Raw genomic sequence first — 15,195 nt, 5'->3', positions numbered from 1 at the left:
CTCCTCTCTATATATTATCATATCATTTTATATATATATATATATATATATATATATATATATATATATATATATATATATATATCATATCATATCATGTGTCTCTTTATGTTGATCACTGAATTCATGAGGGATATTTTCTAATTTCCATATATTTGCACGTAGAAGTGTTCCTAAACTTTATAATAGTACATAACAAGCATTTCTCATAATCCCGTTTACAATAGGATTTTCCTCACTTTCATGTAAGCTCTGGATTTCAGTGTTCCACAAAGTCCACAGTTCTATTAACAGTCTGATAAAGGGAATATAGGCCTTCACTACTCTTAAAATTCTTCCATCCCACACCCACCAACCTATCCCAAAGTCACTCCCATATTTTAGACAGTAATCTGTTTCATGGTAATAAAACTTGTATTCGTTTTCTGCTGATGCCCAGTAGCTTTAATAAGAAATACATATCATCTCACAGTTTCTGGAGGTCAAGCTGACAGAAGTGACCTTAGTTGAGTGTTTTTGACTCAAGAACTACCATAAAGTAGAAGTCAAATGCATCTCCAGGTTTACCTGAAAATTTGATTGGAGAGAGATAAACATCCAAGCACATTTACACAGTAGTTGACAGGCTTTGCTCCTTTGCTACATGGTCCTCTTCTCAGTGCTTCTTCACAACATAATAGCTGGTATCCCTCAGAGTGAGTAATCCAAGAGAGACTGGGAGAGTGAGCACAACCAAGACAAAAACTTCAGTCTTTTAGAACTTAATCTTGGTAGTAACATCCCATTACTTCTGTCATATCATATTCATTAGAAGCAAATCACTAAACCTAGACTGTACTCAAGGGGACAGGATTACAAAAAGTTGTGAATACCAGTAGAAATAAATTACTGGGGCTCTTTTAGAAGTTGCGTATGACAAAAATAATTTCCAATTGTACAGATAACTTTTCTCTATATCAGGGGTCAGTGAAAGAGAAACAGTATTCTTCCAGCTTTTACTTACATAAGACAAATGTATTATTTTTTAGTTATCCAAGTGAGAGTATGCTATTAATTATTTCTCAATTCCAAAATATAGAAAATATAGGATATAAAGAAATTCTTCAAAGATTTAACATTTGAAGGCTCCCAATTACAGAATTGTTTAATTTCACATATTTTATGTGTGTTTATTGGTATTTTATAGAGTAATAAGTAAAATTTATACTAGTGATGGCTAGCCAAATTCTGTTTTAGATAGGTCTATTGTATGCTTGGGAGAGAAAAAAAGCAACGGGGAAATGGATAGGTAAATTATTAATTATATTCTATTTGAAGTATTTAAACAGTTTCTACCATTATGGGTTCAAGTGTGTAAATGTACTATTGACTGAATTGTAAAACACATTTCCATTAAGTTATAATATAATTCTTATATTCATCACAATTGTCAAAAATCGATTGTTTATTTCTTAAGTAGTAGCCATTTCACTTGACTTGAGGTCATCTGCTAATTTAATGAAAAAGCTAACGTTTTTATTTTACTTTATTTTATTTTTGCCATCAGACTTCCAGTAAGATATATAAATAATAACTTTTAGTCCTATATTTTGATAACTTTTAAATATATTGCTTGAGGTTGACAAGGTCATTGATTACTACTATTTGGGTGTGACCTCCTATGCACATTCTACAATTTATCAAGCATGTTGATGAGAATAGCATGTGAGATGGTGCCAAAATTTCTTAGTAAAATACAGATTTGTTAGATTTTTTTTCTTTCTCCTTATCTAAGAAGCCTGTCATCCTGTCATCCTGTGTGAGCAATGCTTTCTAGTTGAATGAATTTGAGATAGGAAGAACAAATATGCTGCCAGTAGCCATACTTTATAAAAGCTTGACTAATGCTTAATACTGAATGTAGTGGAAGGATTGCTGACATGAACTATTTTCACCTTGTAGAATTTAATTTGTCTTCTAACTTTTTTTTCCGTCCACAGTGGAGATCGAGAATGAAATCTTCACCCATAGCATACACAATTTACAGTTCTTAAGCAAAAGGTATTGACCATAAATTTTTTTCCTCATTACTCTTTCGGTTCCAATATCCTGGTCACTTACATCTATTGAATGCATTAGGCTTTCAGTATGATGCATATTGGTGTTCTTGTTTGACAGCTATAGCTGACGTGTGAGGACATTTTGGAGACCATTCAAGGGCTGATGCCCTTGGGTGAGGCTGAGAGGTAGACAGCTTGCAGTGTGTGGAAATTGGTTTGTATTTCCACTGGAGACCATACAAATAATCAATATCCTTGCTTTGTAAATATCCCATTTTCCACCATTGTAATGGACAAGCTAATGACTAACATAACACAGACTGATTTTCCAACAGGAGATCTAACATGTAAAGAAAATCACGGTGTTCCACATTTTTTATTCTTCCATCTATACCCATAAGTAAGAGAAGAACCTCTGCATTGCTAAAAATCTGATCAGAAAAATTTATTTGAAAATCGTATTGAAGACACACAGTACTACAAAGTCTGACAACACTACTAGAACAAAATTAGATAAATCCCTGTATTAAAATGCCTTTTTTAAGATAATGTGCATTTTTTTAAATTATGAATAATTGATATCTCAGAAAAATATGAGCCTTCTCCTGGATGGTTTATTTTGTTAGCTTTTTAAATACTTTATTATGTCTCAATAATCCTTTTTCTTAAAAACATGCCTAGTTAATGCTTTTGCAGTATCAGTGTACTTAGTTTTATTCCTTTCTTGGCTTATTACACTGTTAGATCTACTTTGAACATCCTCTTCTTGTATGTTACATTTCCCTAATAAAATTCTTCATTGTAGTAAATGTCTGTGTTTACATGCACATGTACAAGTAGCACAAGACCTTTTATTAATTTGCTGTATCATTCAGAAAAGAATTATATAGACAGATTCTAAACTATTGGAAAGGTTGCAAGCTATAGACCATAAATTATGAGTGATAAGTTTTATTTTTTAAGTAGTTATATTAAAATAATGACTGTGGGTTTAATAATTTCTTTGCCTAACTCCTTGTCTAAAAGTAAATGTGTGTATAAAAGAGGTAATATGTTGAAAAATATTAATAGCGGTCTTAAAGGGATGTTTAAGAGTGGTTTATAGATAAACAAAGCAAAGAACATATAACAACTGAAATTAAGTAACCTAACCCAAAAGTTTATTTACTGTTATAGGTAATGACTATTCTACTAATGTCAATAGAAGTCAGTATAGATATTATTTTACTATAAATACTTTATGTTTTCTATCATCAGCTATGAGTTATACAAAACGTTACCAAATTATATTTCATACTTAATGTAATTGAATCAAGAATTCACTTTCCATAAATTCTCTAGAGTCAGGATTTGGAGATAGGAGAAGGTACCTAACAATATAAATTTATAAATATATATATATATATATTTATATATATGGCATATATATAAATGGCATATATATATATTTATATATATGGCATATATATATATATATATATATATATGGCATATTTTTTAAAAGTATATTCAATGAAAACACTATTCACCTATAGAGGGCTAGTAATCAAATTATGGAGATATATCAACTGTAGGAAAAATAAAGTTCAAATAAAACAAAACAAATAATTTTAAATAGGAGAAACAAGTCAGAATGAGAAAGTTCATCATAATTCAGTAGCTTTTAACGTTTTCACTAGGATCTAGGTTTTGGGTCTCAAGTTCATCTTCCTTGACCTGTACTTCAGGAGATCAGTTTGCAGATTGGTTGAGGGCTTCCTGGTGAAAATTTTCAAATCTGGAGTTTCAAATAATAGGAATAGTCAAGAATTGGTTGTTCTTGGTTCTTATTTGAATAGATATGGTCACACTATTAATCAGAAAGTAAAAAACAATATAACCAAAATAAAATGCATATACATATAAGCCATTTCTCTGCTGTATTCCCTGATAAATATTTTGAGGAAGTTTTTATGAAGGAAATGTATTTTTTTCTCAGTAGAATCCACTATCTGATATCTATAATTATGAACAAAATAAAAACTAAGCTTTTGAAAAACATGATTCACTATGAAAGGTTTTATAAAATACACAATTACACACTAAAAACTACTAGTTTAAAGAAAACCTGATTCTGAAAGTGTTTTTTTTTAATGAAATTAAATGAAAAATGTATAACAGACTCATACAGATGATTAACATATCCTAAAGGCCTTGTATTGCAGTCTATTGCTAGGTAAATAAAAACATAATATTGACTTTGAATTTATAATGTGACATAAGACAGGATGACTTTAATAACCTACAGAAACCACTGAATAAAAGATAGATACTGTGTTCACAAACCACACACTTTTTAACTTAGAAATATAAAAGGTTCAACAACTCTCCCTTTTGTTTGATGCAGTTAGAGAAGCTCAGATTGTAAAATGAGTAACTGGTTGGTGATTATGAAGAATAGCTAAGTCACAGACATCCCTAAAGAAAGTATCCTTTCTAAGAAAAGCCAAATAGGATAATTGATATAAAAGACAAAATACTGACAAAACATAGCAAAAAAAAAAAAGATTCTATCTTCAGTTTTCAATAAACCGGCAATTTCTGGTATTATGCGTTTATAACTGATAACATAAAACAGGGTAAAAAGTAGCATTAATTGAATGCCCCTTTATAAGAAACCACTAAAGTATACATAACTGCATGTATTATTAAGGTTTATTTATATATTTTTAAAATGTGTTAGAAAGTCATACTGTAAACAAAAGTTTGGGGAATACGTTTGTGCATGTGTTAACTAATTATAATATATTCTCTGTAACTTAAAAAAAGTTTTAAAGTAATAATTAAGAAAAATACTCAAATAGAAAACTTAGTGATATGCAAAAATAACTGGTCAATACATATCTGAAAAGTTCTCAGTATTCAAGGAACCACATTTTACGTAAGATATCATTGTATGTCATTAGATTGGCAAAAAATAAAATATAATAATAATAATAATAATCTACTTATGTATCTATCTATCTATCATTTATCTATCTACCCATCCTTTTTCTGGCAGTTTCTAAAGCTAATGAATATAAAGTAGGAAATGAATTTTCATATACTCCTACTGAATTAGGAATAGTAACAATCTTTTTGGAAACCCATCTGGCAATGTCTACTAAAACATACGATTTGGCATCCCTGTCTTATATCTTATTTCATAGTTATAAAAAAGCTTGTATATCAGGACATTTAGCATATAGTATAAACTATTGTATCCATTTAGCATAATGCCATTAGGTATGATTTGACTACATGTAGTACATGCATGATTAAAGAAGACAATGTTTTGGAATTCTTCACATTTTCTAAGGATGATTTTAAATAAAAATGTCAAATTTTTCATGTCAAAATTCATAAGAACAACTAAAAGCATGTATAACAACATTTATTATAAAGCACCTTTAACCTAGACATGATAATTTTAGAGCATGAAGAAACAAGAAAAATAATGGAGAAAAATAAGCCACCCAAAATACATTTTGTTCTTAAAGATCAAAATCTAAAATTGAACCTCTCCCCACCTCCTAAAAAATAATTATTTAAGAAGACAGCCCATAATGTATTTTTACAATGTAAATCTAAAAACTTACACAAAAAACCTGCCCCCAAAATACTATAAACTGCCATTTTTTTCAATAGTTATAGGAGAAACATTTTTATAGTTTGTCCAGATCATGAATACTGGAAATAAATGACTCTATGGAAAAAAAAATAGTTTAAAAATATAGTTCTGTATCATAGACTTATTGATTACTGATATTAATACATTTCTACTTCAAAATAAAATAATCCCAATATTCAGGTATCCAGAACATTTACATGTTTGCATCACAGTGGACAAAATGATGTATTAAAACATGCATTTTGTTACTAAATGGTTTCAGTCTCTTAACATAGTGAATTCAACTAAAGAAATATTTATAGAATGCAAAAGTAGAAAGCAACAGTGCCATGCAATTGTCATTGACAATTAAACAAACATGGTTGAAGATATATGCGATTTACGAATCCTAGCATATGATTTTTTTACTCAACTATTTTACCTACTTTTTTTTCAGCAAATAATTATAGTACCAAAATGTAGCATACCTACTGCTTTAAGATGAAAGAAATTGATTTTAATCAATTTTCTTCACCCAAAATTAAGGCATAGGCTATAGAAAAAAATTTCTAATTACGTAGTGATTTTACAAGCTATTCAAACAAGATAGAACAACTAGTTTACATTTCGAATGTCTTATTTTGAATAAATAATGGACTAAATAAATTTTAGCACTGAACTACTTTCTTAACAATGGAAATATAACAGAACTTATTAACAACCAATGGTTGTTTCCAACAAAAGTAGTTTGTTGGCTGGTAACTGCAGAAAAATAACCAAACATGTTACCTTAAAATACAATAATTTCTGAGTTACATCTGCTATAAAATCCTCCTCTCATTCTACTGCTGATATTAAAAATATTTAATATTTCATGGAGAAATGGCCCAAACAATGAAGACAAGGAATAGTGTTAAATCAGTTACTGGGTACTTAGGAATCATGGGTAAGAATTCAGATTCAGGGGAAACTGGAGGATTTTTCAACTCAAGGTCTGTGATATTTTCACTATTTTAAAACCAGGAATAGTCAATGAAGTTCCACCTTGAATATTAACTTTTGCAAAACTGAGACAACATATCTAGAATATGATTGTTAATATTCTGTGTGTGTGTGTGTGTGTGTGTGTGTGTGTGTGTGTCTGTCTGCACATGCACAAAGGAAGATGCTGTTTTTTTTTTAAATGTTTGAGAAATTGAACAGTTCAGTTGAATACTATTGAAGATTTGAAAAATTGTTTCAGGAAATAATATACAGACCCATTTTTGAAGAATAATTTTAAATCTTTAAAAAACAATTAAATTATAAGCTACAAATGCAAGTGTAGGGAGAGATGCTATCTTACTCAAAAAGGAGATGGAGAAGGAAAAGATGAGAGGAAATGAAAGTGGAAGGAGAAGCAGAAGAGTAGAAGTGAGGAAGAATAATAAGGAGGAGAAGAAAAAGGAGGAAAAGGAGGAGGAAGGAAACGGAAGGGGAGGGGAGAAGAGGAGAGAAGGAAGAAGAACTCTTAAATTAATTCAAGTAATTTACCCAAGGATGCATAAATATTTAGTATAACGTGAATTTATGCTTATTTAATTCATAATAGAATCTTACAATTATTCAAAAGGTGACAATGGTAGAACACCTAAATATTTAGAAGAAAATAATAAATCTTGAGTACATTCTTTACCAGGTATATAAAATTATATTTCCATTAGGTCAATAATCAAACTAAATTTCCTGGTCACTTGGACAATTAAAAACATACTTTTTGTCCAAGCTTTTCAAGGTAAGGGAACAAAATAAAAACAAACAAACAAACAACAACAACAACAACAAACATAGACTCACAAGAACAAGGTAGAAGATGATACTCAATGTATATGTCAAAAAAAATTGTATGTGATAGATACTTTTGGGACAAGTAAAGTTTGACTTAAAAGTGAACTTACTGACTGTGCTAACGGCCTCCGGGGGTTGAGGCTAACATTAAGCCAGTTCATACCGTGGAATATTGGAAATTATCAGAAATTGGAGGAAACAAGTATGGTGCAAAAAGATGGTGAATATTAGTGTCTACTTGAAAGTCTGTGGAAATATTAAACTGACAATCTACTTTTGGTCTTATAGCCAGATAAATCAATTCCTTTATTTCCAGAGTTACTTAAGTCACCATTTACCTCCATCTTCTTCAGTGAGGTTCTTTTATACATTTCTAATACAAATAGGTTGTTATAATACATTCTATATTCCACCCTGGTATCCCATTTCCTAAATGACTTTTTAAAAAACGTTTTTGAGCATTCAGTTTAATTCTCTGTGCTGTAAAATTCTGTGGACTTTAATAATTCATAATGTCATGTATCCACATTACATTGACATAGAGGGTGAGTTTTGAACAATATGGGTTTGAACTGCATAGGTCTATTTACATACAATTTTTTTTTTTCAATAAATACATGTACTGTTTTTGATCCACAGTTTGGAGTCTGGATAGTGAGGGCTGACTTTATGCATTAGTTGATGCCTTTTTATATATGGAGCTTGAGCATTTGTGGATTTTATTATCCGTGGAGGATCTTTGAACCAATCCCCCAAGGATCCTGAAGGACCACTTAAGTTCTGGGGGAACAAAAAAGTTATATGAAGGTTTTCAATTGCAGGTGGGGTCGGCACCCACTAACTCCTGCATTGCTCAAGGGTCAACTATAGTTTCACTGACCTAAAAAACAAACAAAACCCGTTACCCTTCTTCACTCCTTACAAATCAATGACATCTATTGTCTTTATTATTATTATTACCATTACTAAGTTTTGTCTTTCCTAGAATATCATGTAATTGGAATAACATGTATTTATTTCAGACTGGCTTATTTCACATAGCAATATGAATTTAAGAAGATTCAGCCATATCTTTTAATAGGTAGATAGCTGTTTTCTTTGTATTGCCTAATAACTTTCTGTTGTACAGATATACCACAGTTTATTTATTTATTTATATAAAAAAAAACTATTGTTGCTTCCATTTTGAGGCTATAATGTATTAAGTTACTATAGACATTCATCTACAGGTGTTGTGTGGACATAAGTTGTGTTTTTTTTTATTTTTTTTAATTATACTTTGCATTCAATATTATTTTATATTGGTTTCAGGTGTACAGCATAGTGGTTAGACATTTATATAATTTAAGAAGTTATCTCCTTGACTAGTCTAGAACCCACCTGGTACTACACATAGTTATTACCGTATTATTGACTATATTCCCTATGCTTTAATTTACATCCCCGTTACTATTTTGTAACTACCAATTTGTACGTCTTAATCCCTTTACCTTTTTCACCCTGTCTCCCAATCCCCGCCCATCTACCTTGTTTCCCCGAAAATAAGACCTAGCCGTATCATCATCCCTAATGAGTCTTTTGGAGCAAAAATTAATATAAGACCCGGTATTATATTAATTATATTATGTCATAACATATCATATCATATCATATATCATATCATATCATATTATATTATATGAGCTGGTCTTATATATAGTAAAATAAGACCAGCTCTTATATTAATTTTTGCTCCAAAAGATGCATTAGAGTTGATGATTCGGCTAAGTCTTATTTTGGTGGAAACATGGTATCACCCCAATAAATCTAGTACCCATCTGTCACCATATACAGTAATTACAATATTATTGACTATGTTCCATATGCTATACCCTACATCCCCATGACTACTGTGTAACAAACAATTTGTACTTCTGAACCTCTGTCCCCTTTTCACCCTCCCTGAAACACCCTCTCATCTGGAAACCATCAAAATGTTTTCTGTGGGGTAGCGGATGGCTCAGTTGGTTAGAGTGTGAGCTCTGAACAGAGGTGCCGGTTTGATTCCCATATGCACCAGTGAGCTGCACCCTCCACAACTAGATTGAAGAGAACGAGATGCTTTTGAGCTTCCAGAGGGGCGGCTGGATGGTTCAGTTGGTTAGAGCACGATCTCCCAACAACAAGGTTGCCGGTTCAATTCCCCCATAGGACGGTGGTCTGTGCCCCCTGCAACTAAAGATAGGAAACAGCAACTGGACTTGGAACTGAGCTGAGCCCTCCACTTGAAGGACAGTGGCTTGGAGCTGATGGACCCTGGAGAAACACACTGTTCCCCAATATTCCCCAATTTAAAAAAATGATTCTTTTATATCTGAGTTTATTTATTTTATTTGTTACATTTGTTTATTTTATCCTTTAGAATCCACTTATAAGTGTAATGATATGATATTTGTCTTTCTCTGTTTGACTTACTACACTCAGCACAATACCCTCTAGGTCAATCCATGTTGTTGCAGATGGCAAGATTTCATTCTTTTTTATGACTGGGTAATATTCCATTGCATCTATGTACTACTTCTTTTCTCATTCATCCCTTCATGGACACCCATGTGTATGAGAAGAAACTTCACGTGTATGAGAAGTTTCTTCATGTGTATGAGAAGAAACTTTCTGCCTGGATTACATACAATATGTACCAAAATAATTTAGGTATCCAGATTCTTTGCTTGCATTTTTACCTTACAGTAAAACATTTCTGGGGTTTTCCACAAATTTTCTTGTTCTCATGTTGTTTTATTGGAAAAGTATTATTATTATTTATTTATTTATTTATTTATTTATTTATTTATTTATTTTTTAATAAATGCTCAGTGTGGTTCTACAGGGCATTTAGTAGTAATAGAACTTTGCTAATATATTAACAGCCTTATTGAATATGGCCTTAACATTTCATCACTCTGTTGCCATGCCTCATCTAAACTTAGGAGCCATTTATATGGGATCTAGAAACAATTGGTTTAACACTCTTGATACAGTAATATGAATCTGGATAAATCAGGCTTGAAATATATTAATACAAATTACATTCCTCACAGTGATAAGTTGCATCTTTTGTCATTATTATTTCTCAAGCCTCCACAGAGCATTAACTGTTATTGTTATTATATATGTAACAATGGATGTCAGGGCCAGTCAACATTCAGGCAACACTCCAAATAAAATGTTGAAAGACAAAAATAAGATTTGAATCTCACCAATTAATACTATGTATGCTTTAAAAATGTTGTTAAGCTTTTTTATTAGTATATAGGATTCCTTTATGAATTAGCAAAGTAACACTTTCTGAGTATATGAAATAGGGGAAAAAAAAACATCATCTGATTTGAGCATATTAATTAGAAAAAAACTTCCTGTTTGGCAAGTGAGTTTGGGTTGGTGAGTCTTTGTAGAAGCATAATAGTTAAACTTCTCAAAACTACCTCTAATATTACAGAATAAGTAGAACTGTGGAATACTAAATGTGGCAAAACTGTTCTCATTGTAAATTTATCTATTGTTTTTTTCATTTAATCACCCATTGTTGAAACACCAGGAGCAAAATTTGCAAGTGGACAGTCAAGAGTTTTCATATATATTTTAATTTAGAGGAATGATTATGTAAACTGTGAACTACTTAGCAACATTCAATTGCATTAATACTCATGCTTGCCTTATACTATGAAAAACTCAGATTATTGTCAAAATATAGAATTCATTTTAATGAAATCAGAGAAGTTATTTGAAGTTTCTACTGAAGTATTTTCTCATGATTTTATTAGACTCTTTAAAATTAATTTTCAGTGGGTGAAGTTTCAAATTATGTTTAAATCTATTAAATTGTGAACCAGGAATATTTTTACATTTTTATGGAAAATAGGTTTAACTGAATATTTAACTTTAAAGAGAAAACTAAATTAATATTACTGGATATTATGTTACTATAATTCATAAATATTTAGAGATGTGTAAGTAATTGATTTTTAAGAAAACTTTGATACAAAATAAGGAAACACCAGGCAGCAATAACTATTTGACACATGAATAGTTCTTTAATGTCTTACATTCACTTATTTTGAATTAAAAAAATAAAGTAATTTTGAGTTGGATAAATAAGAGTATTTATAAATAACAACCATCCGTATTTACTTGTCCAAGTATTGATTAATGGCCATTTTAAACATCAATTCAGCTGACATGTCTATATTAAGTGCCAAAAGTTAAACTTTCTCTAATAATATATTTTAAGGATGTGAACGATCATCTTTAATATAGTGTGTGTGTGTGTGTTTCTTCCATTGAAGTCACAACCCAGAATGATTCAGCCACACACAACACAGCATATCAAGCGAATATTAGACACTTACACTTCTGACCCAGCATCTCATGTGCTCCAGGTTGTATAATTCCTGCTGTTGTTGGAAAATAATTTGCATGATATACTTTTAATGCATATAATCTAAGGTGGTCATTCCACCCCTATGCATTTCAGCGTGAAAGTTGAAAACTTAATGTGGAGGTTAATAAAGTTTCATGTGATAAACTGTATGAAACTGAATAGTAATAATAACAATAGCAACATTAGCATTAAAGTAGACTGATGTGGGTTTGATTGACTAATTTTCCCTTGAAACTTTCTCCTTGGTCTAGGTTAGTAGGTTAATAGATTTGCAAAGGCAGTGAACACTTGTCACTAGTTAAACTGAAAGATAATCATGGAAAGTCTATCTTTTTTCTACCCTTTAAGACTCAACGTATCTAACACATCCATTTCAAGGACTATATTCAGTATATTCTCTGATATAAATTACACTCGAGAGTTGCTAGGGCTTCCTTTTTCTAGCTTCTTGTGGTAGAAGGACCGACTGCTTCTCTTGCTAACTTGCTACTCGCCATTTGATTGACAGGCTATTTGTGCCATGGCCTGAGCTCTTGCTGCAAGGTGTGAGAAATCTCAGACTTACAGTTAGCTGGGAAAGTTGAGAAACTGTAGATTAGATGTCCACAAAATATATCTGAGAAATGAGGCTAAGAAGTCATGCCATGGAATTTAGAGAGAGATGACTGAATATTTTTGCTATAGTAATTTTATCATGTGTTCTTGTCTTTCTAACAGGACAAGAATTATATGACAGAGAGATATTACTTTTTCTCTATGTACTCTTAACTTACTAAGAACTTAGATGTTTCATTATGTGAAAAACTAAAATCTAGTGATGTTTTAGACTATATTAGTTGAATTATAATTTTAAGAACAGATAAATTAGTCCCATTGTTCTCTGTTTAAAGTGCATGTATTCTCTTCGGTTCCCAATGTAGCAATTTTAAAATACAGTGACATACCAGAGTATATCTAAAAGATTTCAACAATAATTTTGGTTTATCCATAAATTGACAAATCATAAATGATAAAGAATAATTACATATTTCTCATTGGATAAGATAAATTTAGAATATAGGAAAGGACAGAATAGAAAATCCACTCACAAAAAGCAGTCATGTAGATAAAATAGAGGGCACATAAGAACAAATGAGTGAAATTGTATATATATATATATATATATATATATATATATATATACACACACATATATATATACATATATATGTGTGTATATATATATACACACACACACATATATATACATATATATGTAATTATTTTAATTACATATATTTTAATTATATATAAAAGTATACTAATAGTATCTTAGATATTATCCTAGCAGGATTTATGCCTTAAAGGGGTCAAGCTGAGTCTTGTGCTGACTCTATTTTTTGTTCTGACCCCTCTCATTCAGAAACGTAGGTTGTGAAGTAAACCAGTGTTCTCGTATTCCAATAGCACATCCTGAAGTCTGTCAAGCGCAGATGCATGTAATTTCACTCTAATATCTAATGTCACATCCCATTGTTATTGTAAGCCTCTTTAGAAAAGAAACTATAACGACTACAATTATATGTGTATGACACTTGATGTAAATATGGACTGCATCATTGCTTTCTTGCTGTTCCTTGACTATATCACCATAATTTTTCATCAGGCCTTTGCATTCCTCTTCTCTCTGCCTGGAATGCTTGGCTTGATCTCTCTCATATGTTTGGTTTTCTCAGAAGCCTCCCTAACCTCTACATCTACCCATGAAATTGTATCAGATTTCATTGCTATATTTTATTCACATATAGACATTTGAAATATTTTGTTAATTTATTTGTGTATTATAATCTTCAAGACTGGATGCAAGGTCTCAGAGAACAAAGACTTCATATTGCTCATTCACTGCTTTCATGCTAGCACATTGCCTGGAAATGTGAAGTGCTCAGAATTATTGGATAAATGAAAAACAAAATAAATTAAACAAACAAACAAACAAACTCAACACATTTAACAATCAGCCTATAATAAATCGTTAAAAAGTGATTAAAGGAGATAATTTAGGTGATACAAACTTTATTAAACACTTCAGGAAGCCGGCAGTCCTTTCAGAGACCTGCAAAATGTGGCCAAAGGAATGAATTTTTTATGAGATAAAGAACAATAAACAAATAAATAAAAGAAAGAAAGGAAAAAAAAGAAAATAACTGATTGTTTGAGTCACATAGTCAATCTAATTTTGAGTGAGAAGACCCAGAGTTGGCTTGGTGAAGACTGACTGAATATACTGCATTTCTGGTAAAGCACAGCATTTACAGGGACAGAGAAGTTATGTCACTTTTGGTTTGCTGATGTGGCACCCTGGACAGGAGTGGCTCCATCTTGGGCTTCAAAAGTTATTCCAATACCAACATATTTTGCTTACTAAAATTGCTTTGAAGAATAATTTTTGTCATTGATAGTCTCAGATGTAGAGACTTATTTCACAATAAGTTTTTGTCTTCTTTTGGAGCATCTGCTAGGAGCTTGACATAGAAATCTTAAAAGATAGTAATAAACATATATTATATATATAATATATATGTATATATATACATATACATGTGTGTATATATATATATATATATATATAATATATATGCATAACTAAATCAATATTTCAGTCTTACAAGCGTATCTTTATTAATAAAAGTTTACAATGTGTGAAAAACATTTTAACTTTTCTAATATTCCAACTAGGACTTGTTACATTAAATAACTACCAAGAGACATGTTTCAATGATTAAGAGGCATTGCTATCATACAGCCTTTCAAGGAGTGAGAATAAAGCAAGCTATTCATGTTAAATCAATATCAAATTATTTTTACCAAATCTCATTGGGTAATATTTCCATGTATGTCTGACAAAAACTATTCAAGGTCTTTTCATAGATTTTCCTTTTTCTGAAAATAGAAAAAGGAAACATTTTAAAAAAGAAAGCTATTGCAAATTCAACCAGAAAATTAACTAATTCACTTCTCATCTTCTTTATGTATTGAGAGCTTACTGAGATCAAGGCATTATGTAAATTGGATAATAACAATAGTTTTCTTAAAATATTTGTATTTGTTTTCATTATCTTAGGGATAATGTCCAAACATATTAGCAAAGTTTGAAAGACTGTTAATATCACCCTTGCCTAACTTTTCTCCTAATCACTTGGCATACTCACCCCACCAAAGCCTTGCCCACTCTGTTCCATTCATGCTAAACAATGTCAAGTTTTATGAATATGGCAATGAATATTTTCACCCCTACCTGGATTTCA

The sequence above is a fragment of the Rhinolophus sinicus genome, chromosome 16 (assembly GCF_057876585.1).
Source record: "Rhinolophus sinicus isolate RSI-liver-muscle chromosome 16, RSI-T2T, whole genome shotgun sequence".
Lineage (NCBI taxonomy): Eukaryota > Metazoa > Chordata > Mammalia > Chiroptera > Rhinolophidae > Rhinolophus > Rhinolophus sinicus.
This window is presented reverse-complemented; position numbering follows the sequence as displayed.